The 6,000-nt window shown below is 47.1% G+C and overlaps 1 protein-coding gene across 1 annotated transcript in view; it reads right to left on the reverse strand.

Moving 5' to 3' along the window:
* ALPK2 (alpha kinase 2) overlaps positions 1-5,625 on the reverse strand; it is a 72,662-nt gene extending 67,037 nt beyond the window's left edge. Inside the window, exon 1 of the mRNA XM_069963186.1 lies at positions 5,613-5,625. The gene's annotated coding sequence lies outside the window, so the exon portion shown is untranslated. The remainder of the gene's footprint in view (positions 1-5,612) is intronic.
* Positions 5,626-6,000: the final 375 nt, after the last annotated feature.

Below are 6,000 nucleotides of genomic sequence, written 5' to 3' on the forward strand. Positions count from 1 at the left end.
TCTATCTATCTATCTATCTATCTATCTATCTATCTATCTATCTATCTATCTATCTATCTATCTTATCTATCTATCTATGTAAGGATGAATCCACAGCACTCTAAAATAAAGTGATATTTCAGCATATAAGATGACCGACACGTCAATTGAGTTTGATGGAATAAATTCACCTTTTTATTTCACCGTGGATTCATCCTTACATACTGTAGCTGTGGAGTATTCATCAACGGTCTTATCTGCTGGCACCGACAGATCTCCCCTCTGTTTCCACAAACCTGTTTTGTGTAAAAATGTGCAACCTTTTACCACTTATCTTGGTGCTCAAAATAAACAGGTCAGGGCTCAAAGTTCACGAGGGAATTCCTGCCAATAAACCAGATCTCAAAAACACAAAAAAATTTCCACTTTTGTTTTTGACATTTCATGTAATAACTTAAACTACCATTTTTTTCCACCATTGCCTAGAGCTTGGTGGATTTTCCTATCTATCTATCTATCTATCTATCTATCTATCTATCTATCTATCTATCTATCGGCGTAACTAGGATTCATGGGGCCCCATAGCAAAAAACTTTATGCCCCCCCATCTCAGCACACTCCTGGAAGGAATGCTGCCTCCGGCAAATTGTTGTGAGCCCTACATGTACACAGTCACCCACATAGCCGCTAGTATACTGTACCACCATCTCCCCCTCGTGTACCCTGTCATTATCTTATCTTTTGCAGAACTACAACTCCTATTATGTGATGAAGTCCTGCATATTACCCCACACAACATGCTGAGAGATGTAGTTCTACAGCCTACCCTGTACACCATGGTGGGAGATGTAGTCCTGTATATTACCACACACCATGCTGGGAGATGTAGTCCTACATATTACCACACACCATGCTGGGAGATGTAGTCCTACATATTACCACACACCATGCTGGGATATGTAGTCCTGCATATTACCACACACACCATGCTGGGAGATGTAGTCCTGTATATTACCACAGACCATGCTGGGAGATGTAGTCCTGCATATTACCCCACACACCATGCTGGGAGATGTAGTCCTGTATATTACTACAGACCATGCTGGGAGATGTAGTCCTACATATTACCACACACCATGCTGGGAAATGTAGTCCTGTATATTACCACACACCATGCTGGGAAATGTAGTTCTACTGTGCCACTGCCTCCCCCCTCCTATACTATGTCAACCTCTAATTCGTTACAGAACTTCAACCCCCACTATGAACCGTCAATAGGGCATGATGGCGGTTGCAGTTCAGCAACTTGAATGTCCACAGGCTGCAAAACTACAACTCCCATTATGAACAGTTAGAAGGACATAGTGGGGGTTGTAGTTCTCTGGGGGTAATCTCACCTGTCCTGGTTCCTGCTCTGTCCTCTGGTCCTGTGTGGCTTCTGTGCCCGCCTTCCTCTTCTCTCTGGTCTGTGGGGGGCAGTGATGGTGATGGTTGTTATTCGCCACTGAGGTAGGGGCCCCGCAGGTCATGAGGTTGGGGGGAAGGCTTCACAGGGGCCCCTGGTACATTGGGGGGGGGGCTGGCACACTGAGGGGGTGGGGGGGGATTGGCCCTGGGAAGCTGAGGGGGGACACTATCGGGGGGCTGTTGCTGGGGACACTATATGGGGGGCTGCTGCTCGGGACACTATGGGGGGGGCTACTGCTGGAGACAATATATGGGGAGGGGGGCTGCTGGGGACACTATATGGGGGGCTGCTGCTGGGGACACTATGGGGGGGCTACTGCTGGGGACACTATATGGGGAGGGGGGCTGCTGGGGACACTATATGGGGGGCTACTGCTGGGGACACTATATGGGGAGGGGGGCTGCTGGGGACACTATATGGGGGGCTGCTGCTGGGGACACTATGTGTGTGGGCTGCTGCGGACACTATGGGGGGGCTACTGCTGGGGACACTATGGGGGGGCTGCTTCTGGGGACACTATGTGAGACACAGGTGAGGGGCCGCAGGGGGACACAGGACGGGAGCGGGGGCCTCAGAGGGACACAGGTGAGGGGCTGTAGGGGAACACAGGACAGGGGCTGCAGGGGAAGAACGGGGGCGGGGACTGCAGGACAGAGACGTGGGGGGCGGGAGCCACAGGGGACGCAGAGAACGGGGACGGGGGCCGCAGAGCACACTGCGGCTTCGCATTTGCAGCACCCGGGAGGCCCGCTCGGCGGCCGGGTGCTGCAAGTGTCTTCTCAGGGGGCCTGCAAGTGTCTTCTCAGATCTCCTATCTATCTATCTATCTCCTATATATCTCCTATCCATCTACACAAACCTGTTATGTATAAGAATGTGCAACCTTTTACCACTTCCCTTGGTGCGCAAAATAAACAGGTCAGGGCTCAAAGTTCATAAGGGAATTCCTGCCAATAAACCAGATGTCAAAAACGCAAAAAAAAATTCCCACTTTTGTTTTTGACATTTCATGTAATAAATTACCATTAAACTACCATTTTTTCCACCATTGCCTGGAGCTTGGTGGATTTTCCTATCTATCTATCTATCTATCTATCTATCTATCTATCTATCTATCTATCTATCTCCTATCTATCTATCTATCTATCTATCTATCTATCTATCTATCTACTATCTATCTATCTATCTATCTATCTATCTATCTATCCATCTGTCTCTCTTTATATCTACATACCTCCCAACCGTCCCGGATTTCGCGGGACAGTCCCGTTTTCGGGGTTCTGTCCCGCGGTCCCGGAACGGCCCCCCGTGTCCCGCAATATATGTGGCCCCAGCGAAAAAAACAATAAACCAGTAACTCACCTGTCCTCTGGTCCCAGCAGTTCCTCTCCCGGCAAAGCGCACACTCCCGTCATCCTCCGGGGCGGGCAGCGGAGTACAGAGACACTGACTGTACCGGAAGTAATTCATATAGAGGCTGCAGGTCACTTCCGGCACAGTCAGTGTCTCTGTACCCCGCTGCCCGCCCCGGAGGATGACGGGAGTGCGCGCTCTGCGGGGAGAGGAGCTGCTGGGACCGGCGGACAGGTGAGTTACTGTTTTTTTCCGCTGGGGCCACACTAATGGGGGGATTGGCTACTCTGTGGGGCGCTATATGGGGGCATTGGCTACTATGTGGGGCACTATATGGGGGATTGGCTACTATGTGGGGCACTATATGGGGGATTGGCTACTATGTGGGGCATATATGGGGTATTGGCTACTATGTGGGGCATATATGGGGGATTGGCTACTATGTGGGGCATATATGGGGGCATTGGCTACTATGTGGGCACTCTATGGGGGTTTGGCTACTATGTGGGGCACTCTATGGGGGATTGGCTACTATGTGGGGCACTATATGGAGGGATTGGCTACTATGTGGGGCACTATATGGGGATTGGCTACTATGTGGGGCACTATATGGGGGGATTGGCTACTATGTGGGCACTATATGGGGGATTGGCTACTATGTGGGGCACTATATGGGGGCATTGGCTACTATGTGGGGCACTATATGGGGGATTGGATAATATGTGGGGCACTATATGGGGGCATTAGCTACTATGTGGGGCACTATGTGGGGATTGGCTACTATGTGGGGCACTGTATGGGGGGATTGGCTACTATGTGGGGCACTATATGGGGGGGATTGGCTACTATGTGGGGCACTATATGGGGGTGATTGGCTACTATGTGGGCACTATATGGGGGGATTGGCTACTATGTGGGGCACTATATGGGGGGATTGGCTACTATGTGGGGTACTATATGGGGATTGGCTACTATGTGGGGCACTATATGGGGGCATTGGCTACTATGTGGGGCATATATGGGGGCATTGGATACTATATAGGGCATTTTTGGGGGGATTGGATACTATATAGGGCACTATTCAGTCAGCAGCATGTGGTGACTGTAGGGGAGTGGCTATGGAGGGTTGCTATGGGGGCGTGGCTATGGAGGGTCGCTATGGGGGCGTGGCTATGGAGGGTCGCTATGGGGGCGTGGCTATGGGGACCGCGGCGCACATGTCCCTCTTTGCTCTTTGCAAAAGTTGGGAGGTATGTATCTATCCATCTATCTCATTGGACTATTGGACTCGTAATGCAACAAGTGGGTCACAATGCATCCAGATTATTAGGGTGCCTTCACATGTAACAGACCCGCTGTGGATCCCTGTCCAGTACATTCTAGGGGCAGACAAACTCGCAGCAGGATGGACATCCGGCTGGGAGTATGTCCGCAGCCCGCCCCTTTAACCCCCCCACCGCCAGAGCTTATACATCGCCTTCTCCACGCTTGCTTTGGGGGTTCCTGCCACATCCCACTCGGCCAATCAGTGCGGATCCATTACGTGTGAAGGCACCCTTAGGCTGGATTCACTCGTTCCATGTTTCACATGGAACACAGACGTGGAATTCCTGTAACACAGTACCCCACCCCCGCACTATCTCTGATACGATGCTGGGAGCGGGGAACTATATGGATATGCGTCGCGCTGTAATAACAGAGCCGCGCACCTGCTTCATTACAGCGCGGTGCATATCCATATAGTTCCCCCACTCCAAGCATTCTATTAAAAAAAAGCCATAGAACACAGTTTACATCAGCACCCAGACCCCTTCTGATGAACAGTTTTATTATGTATCATGTGTCTATGACAAGTCATTATTATTATTAATAATATTATTATCATGTTGTATTTGTTATAATGATGATAGGTATAATCACTACTTTTGTTATTATTTTTAATTTTATTTTATAAGGATTATAAGTTTTCTAGTTTTCTTACTACTATTAGTATCATCACCGTCATCGTTATTATTTTTTAACCTATTTTATTTTATTTTTTAACACTTTTATCGCTAAATGCACTGCATCATATCTCTAGGAAAATAGCCATGAGGCCGTGCAGATTTTAGTCTGATTTTATGCGGATTTAACCTTTTCCTTCAATTTCAATTAGGAATATTTACAACAAATCTGTTATATAAATTGGCGAGCTGTTTACAATAGGCTATAAGAGCAAAAACATAATAATGAAAAACACATAGGGGGAGATTTATAGTATAGATTTATCAAACATGGTGTAAAGTGAATCTGGCTCAGTTCCCCCTAGCAACCAATCAGATTCCACCTCACAGACCCTTTGGAAAATGAAAGGTGGTTGCTAGGGGCAACTGAAACAGTTTCACTTTACACCATGTTTGATAATTCTCTCCCTATATGTTTTGCAGCAAAACGCTTTATGGCAACTACACGTCTAATGACTAATATCTATATACTGTATAATGTAACAATATCACAACTTGAATAGAGAACAGAACGGAATGTACAATAAGTTATAGGCGACCTTAAGGTTTCTATGAATACAACACGCCATGCAGCAAGTGACACTTTATTCTCTCAACAACAACAAAATGATGATATTATCCACCATGACACTTTACATCTACCCAATCTAGAGCCGTTCATGCAGCAGAATGAGAGGATTACATACACCCGTCAATGAAATCCATCATCAGGGGGCGCTCTACTTGAGTCATGCCAATGGTAAAGTGCCAGCTCTAATATTATTCCAGTAAGAAACACTTGAATCGGGAAGGATTTCTGGCCGTCTTACCTTATAACTGAGAAGAACTTGGTGAAAAGCTTGTGATGCTGCTCTTACCTTTAATGTCTCCTCTTGATCTATTTTTAATCTATTTGCCAAGTAAATGTAATTGACACTGGTAACATGCGCGCTCTCGGAGTGTAAGCTTACACACCGTACATCACTTTAACATTAGGAGGATTTTACTACGATTAGTAATAAATATCTTGGCGCTCGGCCACAAATAACAGAAATATTTTACTGCTGGGCACTAAGTGGGTATAAAGTGGGAATAGCGGGGGTATGAAGTCACCAAATAACATTATAGGATATGGTACAAGACATAGATGGGGCTGGTATGGCCTAACAGTCAATAGATACTTTATAGATTTTGTATTATGCAATACTTCATTCGTCC

Source organism: Dendropsophus ebraccatus, chromosome 3 (assembly GCF_027789765.1).
Source record: "Dendropsophus ebraccatus isolate aDenEbr1 chromosome 3, aDenEbr1.pat, whole genome shotgun sequence".
Taxonomy (NCBI): domain Eukaryota; kingdom Metazoa; phylum Chordata; class Amphibia; order Anura; family Hylidae; genus Dendropsophus; species Dendropsophus ebraccatus.